Source organism: Ambystoma mexicanum, chromosome 5q (genome assembly GCF_040938575.1).
Source record: "Ambystoma mexicanum isolate Mex_15411 chromosome 5q, UKY_AmexF1_1, whole genome shotgun sequence".
Taxonomy (NCBI): Eukaryota; Metazoa; Chordata; class Amphibia; order Caudata; family Ambystomatidae; genus Ambystoma; species Ambystoma mexicanum.
In genome coordinates this window covers 285478772-285501019 of record NC_090933.1, presented here as the reverse complement: position 1 = coordinate 285501019, position 22248 = coordinate 285478772, and the positions used below count along the sequence as shown (strand labels likewise).

Below are 22248 nucleotides of genomic sequence, written 5' to 3'. Positions count from 1 at the left end.
ATGATTGTCCACAGAAACCATTAGGAGAACGGGTACTTTTTGCTAGTATTTAATAAAAATATAACCCAAGTAGTTCGCTTGGCACTGCTCAAAGTGATTCCAAAGTTTTATTTGAAGTTTATAAGATTGGGAAGCTTCTTGCATCCTACCAAAAAAATGGAGAGACAATTAATACAAATACGTATATTATAGCAATGGTGGCAATTACATTATACAACCTGTTGAAATCCTTTGGGAATTTGTAAAATACTACAAGAAAGGTCATGCCAGTGAAATGATTTTGACAGATTATTTTTAGAAATCCCATGTGGAATTGACTTTGAGGATCTCATTAACCTGATATACTCACCAGAAGTCTGATTGCCCCTGAATCAGCTAAACATTGGAATTGGCCTGGGGCAAATTAACTGTTGTTAGAGTTCTCCACGACATCTGAGGAGGTGTGCCTGCCGAGGTTGCTCAGTGCTTTTAAAATATTTGTTGCAGAGTCAATAAAAGGGCAAGCCTTTCTTGAGGCAAATTATCATCCTTATTTCAGAAAAGGTAGTAACCCAAGCATTAGTGGTAAACTACTGCCTGATCTCTTTTATAAACATAGAAGGAACACCATTTTTAATAGCCCTGTCTAATTATCTTGAAAATGTCCTGCTGAAGGTGACCAGGTTGGCTTTGTGAAAGGATAGGGGTGCTTATGAAATTCAAGGTTAAAATGCAAAAAAGTAGAGTACCAAACAGGAAAGATGTAAATAGTCACACCAGACTGTACTAGGACTTAGGGATCACCAGACAAATTGTCTAACCATATATTTATGAAGAATTCATCGATTTGCAGGCTTTCTCCACAAATCTTTCACAGAAGTTATTTCTAGCCTCATTTAAAAAAAAAAAACAATAGGCATGGTGGAAGGAAGTGATGATGTGAGTGCATGTGGCACACCAAGAGATGGCTAAATGCAGCCCAGGTAGATCATTATCCAATCTAAATAGTATTTATATAAATTCAATGGGGATTAGCCCAAGGGTGATGATTCACTAACCCAATGGAAAGAACTGCAGTTATGATTCGTAATCTTACCTATGAAAGGATAATATGATTTGGATTATCAACCACCACAATATTATAAATAGATCGAAGATCTGATACACCTCAGCATGATATTTGTATTATTGATTCTTTACTACCAGTTGCCTTGAAAAGCACCTAGAGGTTCGACGCATGTGTTAGCAAACCAAATTCAAGAGTCTTGCTCGCCAAACCATATTTATGAGTGTTGCCAGCTAAACTTGATCCTTCAGCTCATAATTAGAATTGCATAACATAGCACCACCGCAGAATTTGATGCACCAAAGATGATTCTTGCTGCTCTGACATCCAAGATGCTCTCTTAGGAAAAATCGACACCCTCAATTAAAAAATACTCTCACAGCAAGCTTCATTCAAGAATGACCCATCAGCTACCAACTTCAACTCAATTACTCCCCACCCAACTTCTTCCACCAAACAATTCACCTTCAGAGACCTTGCCGAAAGTGAAGTCTCAAAGCTAATCCAGAGCTTCAAGCCCTCCAAATGCAAAGGCGATATCTGCCCAGCCCCCCTTGTCAAAGACTGTAACGCTCACCTGGTTCCCACGGGGGCTCTGGTCTAGTCTGCATTGCTGTGGCCTCTTCTAGCGTGATGCGCAGGACCCGGAACACCGATTGGACAGGACCTCCAAATCGTGCTTGCCTGGCCCGTAGGAATATCCTTCTGCAGATGAGAAAGGGGATTAACAGTCTGCAGAATAGTGTGCTAGCTCCCCCCTTTGCCCCTTGCCCCTTCGTTCCTCTCTAACTTCCTCCAAACCCCGGTTTAAGCTCACCTTATGGTTTGGAAGGATGAACTCTCCATCCTGCTTCTGGTGCAGGGGCGCGTGTTCGCCCAGTTACTTCACTGGTTTTCAGAATGGCGCTGGCAAAATCCACTCGACTTTCCTGAGCGATGCGCCGTAAGTATGAAAGTTCAAAGTTCAAGTCAGGCCCCTTTTATGTTGTCTTTCTAACCTGTGATCTGTCCTTTATTTCAGGTGCAGAATGAAGGCGATGCGTCGAGGGGTTAAACTGCCGAGGTGAGTAGTGATGAGGGCGATCCCTCTAAATGTCCTTATCATTCCCCAGAAATGTCTCTTGTCCTTTCCCCATATGGGCCGGGGTACGGTACCTGCCAACGGGGCGGCGCCGACCCGAAATGTGGAAGAAAAGCCGGTAAGTATTATGGCTGTTAATCAGGCTTTCCTTCTGTGTTCCTTCTGCTCACCTTTTGTTTCTTCCTCTCTCCCCTAGGTGCAGAGATGTGGCGTCCGATGCTGACTGCCGCGATGGAGCCGGGAGATGTCTCGAGGACAGGTGAGTGAAGCGTGGCGCTGCAGCGAGCAACGCAATGCTTTTAAATGGAAGTCTTTCTTCAGGTATGCTGGCGAGAAGATTCCGGATGCAGGTAAGAAGTTTGAAATAGTCCTTGGTTTTCACCTTTCTCTTCTCTTCCTTCCTTGCAGGTCTTCCAGGTTTGAGGCGGGCGTGGCTGGAGTCCAGGAGCAGAAGCAGACACGGTGAGCGTTAAGCTGCAGGAAGCAGAACAACGCGAAGCATGAGCTGCTGTTTGGGCGTGGCTTAAATAGCCTCCAAAGAAGTCCCAGGTATGTATCCTTCCCCAACTAGGTATGTATCCTTCCCTGACCATGCCTGAGTGAAAAAATAGTCCCTATGAAAAAATAGTCCCTTTCAGATCTCAGGGAGGCCTGAAGCGTGCAGCATGGTCTGCATCAGGTAAGTGCACAAAACACCTCCCTTTATGAGCTTGGCGCCTATGGCGCCAGGACTGATGTCCAACATGAGCCTGGCACCAAAGGCTCCAGGACTGAGTCCAAAGAGCCCCTATAAGGGGCCGTTGGGCTTTTACCCGAGGGCATGATGCCTGCTTCAGGGGGTGCTGGGCCTGGCCTGGTGCTCCGGGGGTAGCAATCATGACAGCACTCCCCCCAAGGCCCCTCCCAAGGTCGTTCCTTCTGGAGGTTTCGGTTTGTTTGGGAAATTCCGATGGAACCTTTTTACCAGCCGAGGTGCATGTACGTGATCACTGGGTTCCCAAGACCTTTCCTGAGGCCCGTACCCTTTCCAATCAATTAGATAGAAAAGTTTTGATTTTGAGATCTTAGAATCCAAAATGTTCTTCACCTCGAATTCAGGCTCCCCATCTATCTGAATCGGTTCTGGTGGCTTTGTTAATCTGGTTCCTGGGTGCACTGGTTTCAAAAGTGACACATGAAAAACGGGGTGAATCCACATGTTAGCTGGTAGATCGAGCTTGACTGCCACTGGGTTGATTATAGCTTTGATCGAGTAAGGGCCTAAATACCTAGGATTAAAAGTTCAAGGCCCCTTGAGTGATAGGTGTTTGGTAGCCAACCATACTTGATCCCCTATTTGGTATGGAGGCGCCTCGCTTCGATGCAGATCCGCATTCTTTTTGTATTTCCCTTTCGCATGTTGCAAATGTGCAGTTGCATCCTTGAAGGCTTGAGTAATCGAAGAATGCAAATGGTCCACTGCGGGCATTTCAAGGCTCAGAGGTGAGTCCAAGTCTGAAGTACGAGGGTGATGTCCATATAGGGTATAAAAGGGGCTCTGACCAGTTCCAGAGTGTATTGAGTTATTGTATGCATATTCTGCCACCCATAAAATGTCCTTCCAATTACCCTCCGATTGGTGCAACATACATCGTAGATATTGTTCAAGGGTCTGGTTCGTTCTCTCTGTCTGACCATCGGTCTGTGGGTGGTGGCTGGTCGAGAGTCTTACATCGAGTTGTGCCAGTTGACAACACTTTTTCCAAAAATGAGAAATAAACTGGCTTCCCTGATCGGAGACTAGTATGGACGGGAATCCATGCAAACGGATGATATTTTCGAGGAATTCTTTGGCAAGAACAAAGGCTGAAGGTAATCCTTTCAACGGAATAAAGTGGGCCATTTTGGAAAATAAATCCACCACAACCAGAATAGTATTGTAACCATTACAAGAGGGCAGGTCCGTGATAAAATCTAGTGACAGGGTGCGCCAAGGTGCTGGTGGAATGTCTAAGGGCTGAAGAAGACCGGCGGGTCTTGTCTTTTGACCTTTGTTTTGGGCACAAACTCCACAGGACATCACGAAAGATTTAATATCCTTTCGCCAGGAAGGCCACCAGAATTGTCGTTTAACCTTTTCCTCTGTTTTGGCAATGCCAGGATGTCCTTCCATCAGGGTATCATGATGACGGGAAATAACCAGTTCTTGCAATTCCTTTTCTGGCAAAAATAAGCGTCCTTGGAAGTAAGGTAAGCCATCCTTGACTGAAAAGTTAGACCCCCTTTTGATCGAATCCTGCAAGGCTGAAGAGTCCAGGAATTGTTTCACTCGTGCTTGAATGTCTTCAAGGGTTTGTAAAGTGGTTATCCCCAAAATTCTTTGTTCGGGAATTATCGGCACAGGTTCTGAGTTTGTGTCTATTTCTTCCATTCCAATTCGGCATAGAGTGTCCGCCTTACCATTCTTATAGCCGGGGCGGTAGGTGATTACAAAATCGAACTCAGCAAAGAACAAAGCCCATCGGAGCTGTCGAGACGATTGAGCCTTGGCAGTTTTTAAATATTGTAAATTTCGGTGATCAGTGATCACGGTGATGGTATGCCGGGCGCCGAGGAGATAATGCTGCCAAGCCTTGAAGGCGGACTTAATGGCTAATAGTTCCTTATCGGTGATCGCATAATTTATCTCCGGCGGCGAGAACTTTCTGGACCAAAATGCTACGGGGTGCAGTTGGTTGGTTTCAGGGTCTCTCTGAGACAGGACAGCTCCCATGGCTAAGCTGGACGCGTCGGTTTCGACTATATATGGGAGATCGGGACGCGGGTGCTTCAAAATAGGTGCGGACGTGAACTTAGCTTTCAACTCCTGAAAGGCCTGTTCGGCTTCCTCGGTCCATTCAAAACGTTTATTTTTTCGCAAGAGTGCAGTGATGGGTTGCACCACACGTGAAAACTCCGGGATAAACCTGCAATAAAAGTTGGCAAAACCAAGCATGCTTTGGACACCTTTCACCGAACTAGGTGATGGCCATTTGAGGATGGCATCCACTTTCCGTGAATCCATTCGGACCCCTTTAGGTGTCAGGATGAATCCGAGAAACTCAACCTCGGTGGAATGGAAAACACATTTTTCCAGCTTGGCAAACAGTTTGTGCTGGCGCAGTTTCTCTAGGACGGCCCTGACATGCTTTCTGTGATCAGATTCCGAAGAGGAGTACACAAGAATGTCATCGATATACACGACAACACAGACATCGATGAGTTCCCGAAGGACATCGTTCATGAAGAATTGGAAGGCTGCAGGCGCGTTGCACAACCCGAAAGGCATCACCTGGTATTCAAATAGTCCATATTTTGTACGGAAGGCCGTTTTCCATTCGTCGCCTTCTTTTACTCGTACCAGATGATTAGCCCCCCGGAGATCTAACTTGGTGTATACGCAAGCGTCCTTCACCTGGTCAAGGAGTTCAGGGATCAGAGGCAAAGGGTAACGATTTTTAACAGTTATCTGGTTCAATGCGCGGTAATCGATACAAGTTCTAAGGTCGTCTTCTTTTTTAGGCACGAAGAACAAAGCTGAGGATGCCGGGGACTTTGACGGGCGAATGAAACCATTGGCGAGGTATTGATCTAAATATTGTCTCAAATGCAGATTCTCTGGTTCAGTAAGGGTGTAAATCCTGCTACAAGGGGTTGTGCACAGGGCACCAGATCGATTTGGCAATCGTACGATCTGTGGGGAGGTAACGTGTTGGCCTGTTCCTTTTGGAAGACGTCCTGAAAGTCTTGGTACTCTGGAGGTAGTTGCACGGGGACAGAGGTTACTGATGCTAGATTCATCTTTGGATTTTCTGGGTAGCAGGTTTGTGCACAATCCGGGAAGGTTATTCTCTTCGCTCGCCAATCAATTTGAGGATTATGTGTCTCTAACCAAGGGATTCCGAGAATAAGCTGAAACTGTGGAGCCTTGATTACATCAAACACAACTGCTTCCCGATGGCCATCCGGACCTACAAGTGTCACCTCAGCTGTGGAATGTGTTACCGGTCCAGAGGCAATTTCGGTTCCATCTACTGTGGTGATGACATCTTTGTTGGTTTTAGGACGCAGAGGGAGGTTTATCCTAGAGACCAATTCTCGATCCACATAGTTTCCTTAAGCCCCGCTATCGATGTATGCCTTTATAGCATGCAACCGTTTAGGCTGTTCCGGATCTACGAGGACCATTGGCACAATGAAATGCGAGGTCTGAGAGTTAGTTTTCAAGCTCGGCAAGCGGACCCCTACGCTTGCCGGGCGTAGTCGTTTCCCGATACAGAGTTTCCATGGATTTTATCAGCGGCTCCTACCACCTTCTTGGGCGGCTTAACCGGGCAATCTCATAGAAAGTGTCCAGAGGACCCACAATAAAGGCATAATTGCATCTGTCATCTTCTTTGCCGTTCTTTTTGAGTTAGGGGTCCTTTAACACCTCCGATTTGCATAGGCTCCGAGGCATCAGCCCCTTTGGGGTTAGCATGGGTCTTGGCCAACACCCGGATTTCAAACTTGGACCGATTTGCTTTTCTGTTTTGCAGCCTGTGATCCAATTGGACCACTAAGTCTATATATTCAGTGCATTCTTGGGGCGGATTTACAACTTGTGCCAGGACATCTTTAAGTTCTCCGCGTAGACCTCGATAGAATAACGTGATTCTTTTATCCTCTGGCCAACCAGTTTCCACAATTAGTCTATTGAAGGTTGCAATGTAGGATAGAAGGTCTTGATTGCCCTGTCGCAGAGATAGAAGTTCATCATCCAGAGCCTGTCCCTGGGAGTGTTGAGCAAATAACCTTTCCATGCTTGTTTGAAATCCTTGAAAATCACGAACAATCGGGTCATCTTGAGTTACCAGTGGGACTGACCAATCGGCAGCACAGCCGCTGAGATATGACAACACAAAGGCTACCTTGGTCTGATCATTAGGGAAGGCCCCAGGTCTGCATAGGAAGTGCAAACGACACTGATTCATGAATACGGCGAATCGTTTGGGGTCCCCAGCAAAGCGTTCAGGTGGGGCCAGCGGCATTTTTCCAGGTAGATTAATCTGCACCGGGTTATTGGAAACCACAGGAGAGGGGTTCCCCCCGGAACCGGGTAAAGGAGTTTGTCCAGCTTGACCTTGCAAAAGCTGTCTAGCCAGGTCATCAGCTCTATCCTTTATTACAATCACTTCCCTCCTGAGGGCACTAGTCTCTTGATGAGCGGCGTGTACTTCGGCCCGTAATTCTCCCAGTAATTGGGCCAACTGGTCAGTTTCGGAAGTTTCCATAGCGCCTGGGTGGGAATTTGTAGGAAGGCTTCGCGTTCTGTAACGCTCACCTGGTTCCCACGGGGGCGCTGGTCTAGTCTGGATTGCTGTGGCCTCTTCTAGCGTGATGCGCAGGACCCGGAACACCGATTGGACAGGACCTCCAAATCGTGCTTGCCTGGCCCGTAGGAATATCCTTCTGCAGATGAGAAAGGGGATTAACAGTCTGCAGAATAGTGTGCTAGCTCCCCCCTTTATGTTGTCTTTCTAACCTGTGATCTGTCCTTTATTTCAGGTGCAGAATGAAGGCGATGCGTCGAGGGGTTAAACTGCCGAGGTGAGTAGTGATGAGGGCGATCCCTCTAAATGTCCTTATCATTCCCCAGAAATGTCTCTTGTCCTTTCTCCATAGGGGCCGGGGTACGGTACCTGCCAACGGGGCGGCGCCGACCCGAAATGTGGGAGAAAAGCCGGTAAGTATTATGGCTGTTAATCAGGCTTTCCTTCTGTGTTCCTTCTGCTCACCTTTTGTTTCTTCCTCTCTCCCCTAGGTGCAGAGATGTGGCGTCCGATGCTGACAGCCGCGATGGAGCCGGGAGATGTCTCGAGGACAGGTGAGTGAAGCGTGGCACTGCAGCGAGCAACGCAATGCTTTTAAATGGAAGTCTTTCTTCAGGGATGCTGGCGAGAAGATTCCGGATGCAGGTAAGAAGTTTGAAATAGTCCTTGGTTTTCACCTTTCTCTTCTCTTCCTTCCTTGCAGGTCTTCCAGGTTCGAGGCGGGCGTGGCTGGAGTCCAGGAGCAGGAGCAGACACGGTGAGCTTTAAGCTGCAGGAAGCAGAACAACGCGAAGCATGAGCTGCTGTCTGGGCGTGGCTTAAATAGCCTCCAAAGAAGTCCCAGGTATGTATCCTTCCCCAACTAGGTATGTATCCTTCCCTGGCCACGCCCGAGTGAAAAAATAGTCCCTATGAAAAAATAGTCCCTTTCAGGTCTCAGGGAGGCCTGAAGCGTGCAGCATGGTCTGCATCAGGTAAGTGCACAAAACACCTCCCTTTATGAGCCTGGCGCCCTTGACTGAGTCCAAAGAGCCCCTATAAGGGGCCGCTGGGCTTTTACCGGAGGACATGATGCCTGCTTCTGGGGGTGCTGGGCCTGGCCTGGTGCTCCGGGGGTAGGCATCATGACAGCGACTGTGCTGTTGTGTTAGCCCCAGACATCACTGTTTCATTAACGTCTCATTTGCCAACAATGCCATACCAGCCAAACTTAAAGAAGCTTGGGTCCTGCTGCTCCTTAGAAAAACCTCACTAGACCCATCCATTCTGTCGAAGTATAGGGCAATTACAATGGTCCCCTTCCTACTCAAAACTCTAGACTGTGCAGCCTACCTTCAGGTTCAGCAATTCTTGGAAGACAATACAATCCTAGGGATGCATCAATCCGGTTTCCACCCAGGACTTGGAACAGAATCTGACCTTCTAGACCTCAAGAATTAGCTTCATGAGATTAGGGACAAAGGAAACTGCACCCTGCTCTTCCTCCTAGATCTATCTGCAGCATTTGATCTTGTCTACCATCAAATCCTTTGTCAACACTTTACCACTCACGCCAACTTTTCCCCACAGCCTATTGCCTGGATTGCCTGGATTGCGTCCTTCTTGAAAGGCAGAGTCATGAAAGTCTTCTCAGACACGGGCAATGCCTCAACCTCCCCATCACCTGTTGTGTCCCCCAAGGGTTCTGCATCGCCCCCACCCTCTACAACATCTTTACTGGGCCACTCTTCAACATCTTAGACTCCATCAGCATAGCCTACACCAACTATCCCGATGGCACTCAAATCCTGATTCCACTCTCAGGCAACTACACAGAGGATTCTAATACTCTCAACAACATTTACTCTACTATTCAAGCATGGATGGCAGCGAATCACCTCTGCCTAAACAGCGACAAGAAAGAAATCTTAATTGTCGGCACACCCAATGCCCGTAAGTTTGTTGAACACTCAATACACCTCTTTCCAGATCGACAAGTGTGTGATTCTGGTCTCAACTACAGTAAAGACACTCGGAGTCTACCTTGACGCCTCACTCACCCTATCCAGACAAGTTTGAGCCATTGTCTTCTCGGCAACCTACACAAGCAAAGTTCTCAATGCAGCCAGACCCTTCCTCACAAAAAACATTTGCCTCACCATTGCCTGGGCCATCATTGGCTCCAAGCTAGACTATTGTAATGTCCTATTTACAGGCACCTCTGCGGGAAATATAAAAAAAAATGCAAGTTATACAAAATAATGCCCCTAAGAGCAGCCCTGAATATCCTGAAACGAGAACACAACACCAATGCCAGAAGGGAAGCCCACTGATGCCCATCCATGAACATATCTACTTTAAAACATTGTCCATTGCCCACAAGTGCCTCTCCAATACAGCACCCCTTTACCTCACACAAAGAATCACCAAAGTCCACTGCATGAGAGCCACCAGGAACCCCTACTCGAACAGACTCCTCATGCCTAAAGTGAGAAGATGCAAAGCTGGAGGCTCCAGCTTCCCCTACTGTCCCGCCACACTCTGGAATTATCTCCCCCCCATCTCTGAGAGCTGAGAAATCCGACTGGATCTTTCCCAAAGCCCTCAAAACCCAGCTCTTCTCCTAACTCCCCCACCCCCACCATCAAGTCAGCTATGTTTCCAAACCTCAACATGTACAGTATGAATAGTGTGTATGAAATCCCGATGTCTATATGTAACCAATGTAAACCGTATCTATGTTCCTACTCCTTCCACCAATACCTTACGGATTCGGCTCAGTGTGCCTCCCTGACTTGTACCTGACTTGTGCTTGTAACAGCACCTCAATGCCTCCCGGGTGTTTGAGTGCTTTATAAATGAAATAAATAAAATAAACATGAATGCACAATAACGGTTTTCCAGAATATCTTGATGTAAAAAAGATTTTTAACTGCATTGAGTGGCCTTTGTCGTGGATAAGGTATCAACAAATAACTCCAGATTTCAGAAATAGGGTTCAAATTGTGTTATTTCACAACAGAAATATGTCCAAGTCATTGTTGCACTGGGTAAATCAATGAAGCGTTCTCAAAGAAATCAAAAGGAAGCAATTCAAACTTGCTTGAAGACACTAGTCCAATAATCCTTCCCTCTCATTTCCGGGGTTCTGCTTCCTGAAGTTCAAACCAAAAAAACACTGACAGTCAATGGGGTTTTAAATGTCCATGTCACTTCATTATAGACTTGGTTTTTTTTTCGATCATTTTATTTCTTGTCGAGATATTGAGTTCTCTCTAGGTGGTCCTCACTTCTTCTGGAATCATGGTGCATGGGCTTACTTCTGGTGTTGCAGGATCTTGGTGAAATTGTGGCCGATCTCCCTGGGTCCAGGGAGTTGTGGGTATGAATCCTGGAACACTCGCAACCACTTCACCTGCAGTCAATCTGAGGGTGGATAAGTGTTCCTTCTGTAGAACCTTTCAAGACTCTATAATAACCTTTGATCTATTCTGACACCTTTCATGCCTCCTCTTGCCTCCACCTTTACCATGCCCTGCAACAATCTAGTCCTCTCAACAGACCCTCTATGGTTCGTTTTTCTCTACTCAATGATTTGGACATTTTACGCCTTTCTACTACTCTCTCCTCTCCTTGCTACTCACTGGTTCTCACTTTCCTCTCCAACTCTCTGCATTCTTTTGCCCTTTCTTCATGCTATACTTCCCTATGTGTGTCCAGGGGTGGACTGGGAACCAAAAGTGGCCCTGGAAATTATTTTCATAGTGGCCCCATATAGAAAATGTTAGCAAGTCCAACCCTTTCCTTACGAGAACATGCGTACAATTAAATAGGTAACCACACAAGAGGCCAAGTGTGCAGAGGCCTACCAGAATAATCTCCGGAGTTCCCTACTGTCCAGGCCATCCTTGGCAGGGGTGGGCACAATATTAGTGTAGAAATTATCCCTGGATCACCAGCGGAGGGGGGTAGCCTGGATGCCATGAACCAGAAGCCACACCTTTGGTGGTAATTGTTGATAAGCCCCACCCACACCCTGCTGGCCTATTGCCAATAGTTAAATGCCCAAAGGGATATCCTGACAGGTCAGCCTGGGTATGATGTGTGGGACATGCTGGGCAATTTTTGTACCTGGCATGTTTTACTGTTTTTAAGGACTCAACATGCTTTAAAATACAATGTTGTACGACAGAAAATTACCCCTCAACCACAAAAAAGAAGAAAATGTAATTTACGAATGTGGGCCACATTTTGTATATGCCCGTGTGTATTTTTGGCCTACCCTGGCCAGTGTACATTGTGTTCGTTCGTGTGCTATGTGTGCTTCACAGCACGTCACATTATCTTGTCATGTGCACATTGAACTGTATTTAACATACCTACCATGTATTACGCACATTCCAAATAGAATTGTTGCGCTACTTTAAGATCCTATTTTTACCAATCTCAAAAGGGTGAAACGCTGAGCAGACCCAGTGACAAGGCACCTATGCAGATTCCTGCAGCAGGCGCTCCACTCAGGGAGCTTTCAAATTGTCCTAGGAAACATCTGTATCCCGCCTACCCCCTGACATTCCTTTCTCATGGTTTGGTGCTATGGTAATGGGTGAGAAAGACTGGACTCTTGGCTGTGGGCGGTGACTAAAGAACTTAATTTTAATATGTGTGTATGGCTGTGGGCCACTGTGGCACTAGCCATTCCCTGTCAGTGGGTGGGGTGAGCACCATTGCAACTCTGCCCACCACAACAGCGGGGCACAGCCCCATGCTCAGAGTCACTAGAGGACATAGCGTGGGCCAAGGCACCAGAGGAGAACACCAAGGTTACCTTTCCATCATCCTCAAACCCCGACATACCCCCACACCAAAATCAGGAGACCCGTGTAATGTGACAAGTTAATGGAGGCGATAACATGGCACCTCTATATTAGTGTTCAGACTCTCCCTTTGAGTTGGCCTTGTGCTGTGTGATGCTTTCCAAAGACGTGCATTGTTCACCTCTTCACACATTTCAGACAGTATTAGTGCCATGAATAATAAACTCGGACCTAACCCTGCTTTCCGTGTCTGGGAGCCTCTGCGTGTCTCAGCTTGCATTATAGCTTAACACGGGAGCACTTAGAAGCAGGCAGACCCCAGATTCAGGTGTAAGTAGGGGTAAGAGTCTATAACTTAGCAGGGTCCGTGGTGGAGTTTGGCAGGTATTGAAGACTACCCAAATTCCAATTGGACCCTGCACCCAGACCGGTCATCCCTCCAGTAAGGGCAGGACTTTTTAGGAGAGCAGTGTGCATTAAGTAACAGGAGCTGACATTACAGTCATACCTTTTATGAGAGGACAAGGTCACAACGCTGGAGAAAATGATTGAACTAACCCATTGGCTTTGCTTCGAGCTGTGCTAATGATATGTGAGCAACTGGCTTTAAACAGGCAGGCAGGGGGTGGGCAGTCTGGGATTATACACAAAGAGTGCAACCTGCACTCATGCAATCTGTAGGTACCACAAGGAAAATGATAGACAAGAGACAGAGGGGAAGATTGAAACCATACGACACCCTAAAGAAACAGGCGAGAAGAGGAGAGACAGCTAATCATCCTTACCGTTGTGTCCTGCAGGTGCGAGGAGCGTGGCTTGCAGACCTGTTAATTCTCCCTCTGGCATACGCTGCAGTGCACTTGCTCATCACATCGCGCACAGGAGACAGCCAAGGGCTGAAGGGCACGTGTGGTCCGTTCCCAAGGCGGTGCCCCTCACAAATGTCCAGGCGCGCGCAAGCTCAACCCAGGCCCCAGGTAGAAATGAAATCACCAGCCACCACCAGTGAGATAGCGAATCACCTAGGCTGGCCTGGATTTTCACTCATAATTATGTATCCTTCCCCCAACTCCTCAAGCAAGAAAATAGGCCCTATGCCCCTGAGACCTTCTGGTGAAAGTCCTGGTTCTCAGTGGGCCAATCCAGCACAGTTCATTTCTCTCCAAACAGAGCTGCATCCTTCACTCGCTATCCCCTTTCCATCTCTCTCCATTCAATTCCACCTCAATCAGTTTCAACTCTTTTCTAAAGGTCTCGCTCTGTGGCATCTCCTCTAATCGGTAAGGATGATTAGCGGTCTCTCCTCTTCTCGCCTGTTTCCCTTTCTTTCCAACACTCCCTTTCAGGCTTTTCTGATTTCTACTGTCCCAACCACATCTACTCTGCTCAATTCTGCCTCCTCAACTTCCTGCTTCCCCATGTATGCCTTTCTTCTCTTTACACGTCCCTACAGGCCTATTCCACTTTATTCCACCTCCCCTGCACATTGCTTTCCCCACTATTTCATTTAACTCTTTACTCTCCCTTTGAGATCTATTCTGATCTGCTTTGCTGCCTCCCACTCTCTTATTTCTTTCATTCCCTCCTCCCCCGCCTGCTGCTATTCCTGTGTCTGCCTCCAGCTCACACTCTGCTCCTATTCCTGTTCACTAATCCTTCTCTCTTCATTCTGCATCCATTGATCTCTTTCCACAGCCATACTCATTCTGTGATTGAGGCTGTCTTTCGTAGTCATGCAAACATGTCTCCTGGCTCGACAAAACGCAGGCGAACTTAGGTGTGGCACAGGGACACATGAACACCAGGTGTTGGCTAAGTACACTTTCATTTTCTTCCTGAGCTGTTAGACATTGCTCTGCACTTGTCAGCATGATAGAGGCAAGCAAGCTTTAATGAGGGGTATTCACCATCTTGCCTCTCATTGTGCTCCAACGTAATCTTCTGCTCTGTGTTTCCTATGTGGCATGCCTCAGTTCAGTGTGAAGTCTCTCTTGCTCTGTGTGTGTGCGGATTCCCTGCAGGTTTGCCAGGCACAGAAGGGAAGTAGCTTGCAGTCCACTATGCATGAAACCACAGACTGATATTTACTGATGGTAGATGGTGAAAATCCATGGCCGTAAATTATCTCATGGGTGCTGATGTTTTCAACTGTTTCGGGATGCACGTTCAGATTCCAGCCCCTCCCAAACGATTTAGACCGCGGAAATATACTAATACACAGGAAAAAAACATGGGCGAGTACAGGAGGGTGGTGCGACTCCTGTCAGCATAAGCCAGTAGTTCAGGGTGTATTCATTGTATGAAAATTAGATAGGTTTGAGGTAAACTAAAAACAGCCATATAGAATGCTAGTTAGATATACCGAATGCTCACATCGCACCTGGTATAGGTCCCCCCCCCAATGATGAGAAATGAAATATAGACATGTCCCCATATATTAAGTTAGGCCTTTGTCCTCGCCAGCTGTGTTAAGAACACAGAACAAAAAGGCCTTGTGCTCTAAAATTCTACCTCCACCCAAGGTGAGGTAGGGAAGATGTACACACACACAAATCTATCCTGTTGGAGCTTTGCCCCAGGATAATGGCTTTACCAATTGAACTACCAGATGTCTGAGAGAAAACCACCTAAATCCATCACAAATTAGACTGATTAATGGGACCCACCGGAGAACCAGGCCTGCACCCCTGGAGGGGTAGCTGATAAGGGGAGATCAGAGGACAACTGAGTCCATAATTTGTACCAGGGAGAGCGAAGGATGATGCCAACCTGTGGGTCTGGGATGGAAGAAGGGTTGCTTTATTCACAAGGACCAGTCTGACCTTGAAGTTATCCACTGAGATCATGTTGAGGGCCAGGTGCACATCACGTGATTAGGCCTCAGGGCAGGGTGGTGACTTCAGTAACTTAACCAATCACCTAGCATCAACCCAAGGTTCAGGTAAGGCAGTGTGGATGTGCACAGTACAGGAATCCACGTTCTCAAGAGTTGTGATTCCACGTTTGTCTTTTCCTGTTATCTATTATTTCAGAAATAGTCTTAGTGATTTGGACGACTGTGGTTGCAAATTGCAGTTTAAGCTGCATAACCATTTGTATATTGGATGTGTTGAGTTTACGATTACATTTTTTATAATGTTTCCTTTAACCATCTCATAGCCTCTGCCACCAATGTCCATTGCAAAAGAATGTTTGCGTTCCTGGTAGTTGGCTTCTTGATGGTAGAAAGCATCTTTGTTGCTAGTAAGATGCCAATCACCATCAGAAATGTTGGAGAAGTTATCTGTGTTTTGATGCCAATCACCATCTCAACGGTTGAAGACCTTATCTGTGTTCATGTTGCTATATCATTTGTAATTGTTTACCCAGTCTCTTATTGGTTATTTATATTCAGGGTGAGAATAAACAGTTTTAATTTTGAATGCATTGTCAAGTATTTATTTTAAAACTAGTTTTCATTGATACTAGACAAGTAAACTTGTCAGATTTTTTATGCGATTACTGAGGACTTTATGATGGAAAATACTTTGTAAACTGTGTTTCTTTTAGATACCGCATTGGTGCCACCTTGGCAGTAGATGACATGCCTTCTATTTCTGTGGTGTGTGTTGAACAAATACAAGTACAAATATCTGTAGTCATGTTTGATTGCCTCGATCATTAATTACTTTTGGAAAATTAATATTGTGAAGTGTCAAGTTTCTTTAGGCCTTGAAAGGAGGTGTACCCTAGTCAAACATCCTAGGGGGGAGGTGATCCACGTGGAGCCCTCATCCCATATGCATGGAGAAACATAGGATTCACACTGTATGTACTGCACACCTCAGGGTGTCTCATGGTAATAGACAGAATTCTATCCTGCTAAGGGAAGTTGTGCACCATGCCCATTCCACCAAGATCAGAGGAACCCCCGCGCCCTTTATGGTCACACATGGGTAGAAGTGCAGTGAAAGACCATGGATTTTCACAAACACACGGATGGCAGAGCCCACTATTTTTTATGCCTGATCCTAGTCCACTTCAGAAATTCAGCAAGCACAGATCTGCAACCAAGCGCAGATCTGCCATTTTGCCTCTACAGCCCACCCTCTCTTTAAAAGAAGTTGGATCAATGCTAAAAAAAAAAACTATATTAGAAAGGGAATTTTTGCAATGGGGCCACTAACATGTTTTTCCAAACTTTAAATATGGCCATACATATTGCAATTTCAATATAAAGTTATATCGCATTTTGAAGCTCACTTCAAGTAATGTGTTTTATCAAGATCCATTTCTGATTGTGTATTGTAGCAGGCTATTCTGACATCTGTTTTAATTGTTAATCTTGTTTTAATCATTAAACGCCTTTGATGCATAGCCATTATATTGCAAAGAGAAACACAATTTGGCATTCCTTTAATTTCACTTGGCATGATTGTAATATAGGGACTCATTAATTTAGGCATACCCTTTTAAACTGCTTGTGACTTTTAAAAAATGAACCTTTAGTCAGTCCAGAGGGTGTTCTAGCACTGCAGACAAAGCCAAGGAAAATAGTCGAAAGGATATGCTTCCCTAATGTACTCATTTTAGCACACTAATGCAGAACAGGCACTGCTTGCACAAAGGGGAGCTACATTGGAACAGCCAATCGGTACTCTTCACCTGGGAATGGTTTATCAGATACATGCAGATTCATCACAATAATTAGATTTATTTTTTTAATTTTGATTATATTCGACATGTTTAATACAGCACAGACCTAGCCCCAAGAAGAGCACTCGAAAGTACATATTTCTTTCAGCCGGACCACCCCAAAATATAAAATGGTGTGCATAGGACGACATGATGTGCAGGGATCCGGTGGAGTTCTGATAGCAGAAAACGCGAGATGGTGAAAGAGTTGGAGGGTGAGAGGGGCTGTGGACACATGTAACTGGGGCAGTATGCAATAACACACCAGGAAGCTGGTTGCATGATTACATTAATACAAGTATTTGCACATATGAATTTCGAGCAATGTCATGCTTTTCGGAAGAGCCATTCAAAATCCCTCCACTTACTGTAGCCCTTTCCATTGTAGGCATGCGACTATGTTGTGCACCTGTAGGCATGCCATAGAGTTCTTGAGGTAGATGATGCTACTGTCGTTAATCCAGCACAATAGTCTGAGCCACAGCTGTCACAATGTGTTTGTCCACTTGGATGTTTAGAAATCATCCTTCTAAATAATGATACCATCACGAATTTTGGAGTTCAGCCTATTTAGAGCGAAGGCTGTTGGTACAGGAATAACTTCTTTTCCTCTTTTTCTAGTTTTAAAAATGTGCAAAAAGTGTTTGAGGGTGAATTAATATAAGCTAACAACAAAACACCTGAGATTTACACAAATAATGTTCTTGACATACTCTCATGGGAAACAATGAAATAAAAAATAAATACATACCATAATTGCCTTCTCTGCTTTTGTATTAGTTTTATTTGTAGTGGTTGATGTGTCAAATTGCAAGCAAGCGCTTTTTTTCAGTCTGTCGTTAGACAGGAGATCACGCTTGCTATTAAAGTGCATGCTAGCATATGCTGTATACCTCACTCCCTTTCATCCCTCAAATGAATATTTATTTGTTTTATTTATTTATTTTCCCACTTATAAAGCAATAATCAAGTGCTGTTACATCAACTAGTTACTCGACATGAAATGTTGCAAAAGGACAGTAGATCAGACAGAAACAAGGAGTCTATTTAGGCAAACAGCCAGATTTTTTATAATCTCCGGAAGGTCCAGTATGATTACTCAGCTCGCCGGGCATGTGGGAGTAGGTTCCATTGTTTGACTGCAATAGTCGGGAAGCTCGAGCCACCAGCTTTTTCCCATTTTAATTTGGGTTGGGTGAGACGGTGAGCATAAGCCACTCTAGTGGGTCTGGAGGACTTTGCTTTAGTAATTTTCTGTGAAAGATAGATGGGGCCCGCATTGGCAAGACATCTGTGTGTGATCGACAAGGTTTTAAATAGGATCCGTTCACGGATTGGGAGCCAATGGGGGATATGTTCAAGTTTATGGCTGTTGAGCTCTGCTCACAATGCATTATTCTGCATCACCCGCATTTTCCGGAGGTTGTGCTCTGAAGTGCCTGCGGAGAAAGTGTTGCAATAGTCGAGCCTCCATCCAATGTTAGCTCGGGCAATTGTGAGGCAACTGTCAGGGGCCAAGGTGGTTAAGGCGTTGATCCATTTTGTGGTGTAAGCAGTAGAGGAGGCGATGGAGTTCACCTGGCGGGCAAGCGAAAGGGTAGCTTCTAGGTAGACATCTAGTGTCTTCACCGAAGGAGACACAGGGATCCTTATGCCAATATTGAAAGAAGAGTATTTGGCGATATCTATCAGATCTAGGAAGTTGGGTGAGGTAAAGGTCATGAAAGGGTTGTTTAATGGTTAGGTTAAAAGTATGGAATGTGACAGATGTTTCAAGAAAGGTGCTAGAACCTTCAGAGTTATTTCAATGAAGGAAGATTTGCATTGGATCTAGGTTTGTTTGAACCAATGGCAGGCAGGTTTTTTTTCTAAAGTCAAGCAAGTGTACATTTGCATAATCTTGAAATCTGTGTGCTTGTGATCTGGCAGGAGGTGTCTTTGGTGTGTGTTTGGGAAATCAAACAGAAGCAACAGGTACTGAATACAGTCACCAGACATTCTACTTCCGAGGCAGTATGTTTTGCTTCCTGTAGGAGTTTGAGAAGAAATGCTCCATTAAAAAATATGCCAAAGTTACAACCGGCGGGCAGTCACAGCACACTACACCTCTATACCTCATAAAAATATCACAGGTGAGAAGCAGAACATTGAACATTGAAGATGTTCTCCTAAACTTAGTAAATGCAAAACACTTCAAACCCACACACACTCAAAGCGATTCTAAGAATGATCTCGGGTAGTGAAGACTCCTATGTCCAGTGCTCAGTCTGCATGAAACAGTAATATAATTTAATAATTTAAGGCATAGTGTGCCAAATGACCATTGCTCTTCAGGAGTACTGGGATGAGCAGTGACTAAACCACCTACTCAGCCCTCACAGTACTTGTAAAGCAGCAGTGACCCAGTCATAAAGGTAACAAAGACACAGCCCAATGGGCATTCCTCATTTGCCTTTCGTGGTAGAATGGTTTGAGGGGAGGTGATACTCTCATGAGGGGTGTAAATTGATAGCAGTAGCAACCCAAACAGCAATATTACAATGACTCCAAAATTAAAGAATGCTTCACATCTAGAGCAGTGCTCTATGGTACAAGGAATGATCAGTTCCTTGAATGGATTTCGAATGTGAGTTTGCTCCCATACTTCATGGCAAAGTTTATAAATTAAACTCATTTAGGAGTTTATATATTGCTATTGTTTTTATAGATTGAAACAAATCTGTTTCTGACAGAGGCCAATGGAAACAAATGATTCTATCTGTGGCCCTAAGTGTAAACGTTGCTTATATGTTTTCACATGTTTTGTGTTCTTGTCTGTATGTTGTTACTGTATGCCACCTCTTTAAGACAAGTGCATCTGCTCTAAATGCGCTTATTTTATGTTCTGACTTTGGGCAACATGATCTAAAATTCTAACAATTCATAGGTCCAATTAAGATGTGTTGTATTTACGTACTGACAGAAGAATGTGTTGTTTGTAAACCTTGTGTTTGGAAAGAAAAATAAATTGAATTACGTATCTAGAGTATAGGTGTGCAATACTGTATAAATACAATGATGTCTGAAAGATCCCCCATTGGGTCAGAAGTCTTCATTTCATGGTCAATTTCCACATGAAAATGCCCAGGACGTCTGTCTCAATTGTTACAGTAGTTAACGTTTCCAAAGACTTTTGGGTTGTTCACCTTATGCTTTCACGGACCGGGTTGCTCACAATGCTCCTCACTTTATGCTTTCAAGGACCGGTTTGCTCACTATGCTCCTCACCTTATGCTTTCCAGGCCCCTATATTCTGCGTTTACATTAATGGCTATATTTGCCATGAATAACTGTTATACGTAAACAAAATCTGAACATTGTCACAGTTTAAAAAAATAAAGGGTTTCATTTTTGGAAAAGTGTGCTGTCGGGGTGATTTCCCGGAGGGTCGGCAGGGCTGTCCGCGGACCCCCGGGGTTAGGGAGGCTGCAACTCCTCCCGCGGCCCCCAATGAGTATGAGACACACACAAGAGCAAGGCGTTACTGCTGTTTATTGGACAAACGGAAGGGATAGGCTCTGGGATCACAAGTCACCCGGGAACACTTCTTCGCAAGAGTGGGCTCGCAGGCCCTTTTTCATGATGTGGACGCCTCATCGTGCGTCACCTGGGGAAACTTTCCCCAAAACCTAACGCCTCTTTGGGTTGGCTACCCGAGGAATAGGGTTAGTATAGGAACATATTGGTGGGTTAGTGGTTGGTGGAGAAGGGGTCAGGTGGTATGCTTGGGTCATCCCTAGAAATGGCTACACTAAAAATGTTACATGATAGAGGTCAGTGATTGGATTAGTTGTGATGCCGTCAGTAGTTAGCCCCCTGTTCCCTGATTGGTTCATCCGTGAGCCCCCAAGCCTGGGACTATCGTCGTTCCCAGCTCACGGTGTACCTGGTGCTAGAAACAATGTATGACTATGTGTCAGTGATGGACAATGGACAGGTCTGCCATTTGCCGTGGAAGTGCTGCTTTCTCACCGCTGCTAGCGTCCAATGTGTCACTTCATTGTTGCAGTCTGTGTCCCATACATGAGACCCCAGAGTTTCATTGGTCGCAAGACTTGGCATCACATCAGGTCGGCTTGGTCACATGTGGAAGCCCATAGCTGAAGCAGAATTATGAGCATTTGATTTGTATTTCGGCTCTGCGGGGTGGCTGTCGCAGCAGGTGTAACCTTGGCTCGGGGCGCACGGCGTGTAAGTTGCAACTTCATGGCCTTGGCAGTGAGGCCCTTGCCGGGATTCTGTTCTGCACGATCAGCACCTTGCAGGCCCATTCTGAGCAGCCCTGGGCCTGTGGTTTCTGAGTTTTGTGGCCTACTCTGGTCTGAGGCCTGCTCTGGTCTGGTTCATGGGTGGCAGCATATGGTTTACAACACGGGGGTCGATTGGTGGCATGGGTCCTTATACATGGGCGTCGTGTGTCGTTGTGGTTATAATGGTGATGAAGCATTTGCAAGCATGTACATGAGTTCTTCTTGCGTCTTGCGTTCCTGCAGTGTGGTAGCTTGGCCTATGTGAAAAATAACAACGATGCATCAGTGTGTGTGAGCAGTCTGCTACGTTATGGCATTGAGTATGTTCTTCGTGTATAATTGGTGTGGGTCTGACCGGCGTACATGGTGGCACATGTGTTACCGTCCGTTGGCTATGTCATCATGGCATCTCTAACGATGGTTGCTTTCATTGTTGCTGTGTTAGTCGAGTTGATCCATATGGTCTATATAAGGTTCGCCAGTGGTGGGTTTGATTGACGGGCAATTTCTCTGGCCCTGTGGGGCGTGGCTGTGATAGATGTGGACATCTGGAGCATCTGTGCACAGATCAAATTCCTCTCGTGGTGGGTGCTTAGGCCGTGATGATCTAGGCCATGGTCTGGCTGAGAATCGGGGGAAGGGAGCATCCCATTTTCCCTCTTCAGTCCCACTTATGTCGCCAGCATCACAGGCCTGGACATTGCTTCTCCATGTAACAAAATCTCCTTCCATGTTGCAGGGAGGAGGTGGATGTGCCGTAGTTGGCCATTTGAATAGGGGGAGGCGAATGCAAAGTGTCACATCATCTGGGCCGACACAATTACTTTCGCCTACACTATCTTATCGAGTCCACATTTATAAATCAGAAATATGGGTCTCTCTAATATTAACATTCAGATGTAGTCCTATGTGTATCATGAGATTTTAATGGCCATGGAAGAGATCCTGTGTTGGTATCATGCTGTGGTAATCTTGCATTGCTAGATGATAGAAAAAGTGCCATACATACTTATAATGTAATACATTTTTACTT

The 22248-nt window shown here is 45.6% G+C and overlaps 1 protein-coding gene across 2 annotated transcripts in view; it reads left to right on the top strand.

Annotated features, from left to right (window-relative positions):
- The window catches only part of CCDC102B (coiled-coil domain containing 102B), a 619708-nt gene that overhangs the window by 456443 nt on the left and 141017 nt on the right, over positions 1 to 22248 (top strand). The gene's annotated exons all lie outside the window — the stretch shown is intronic.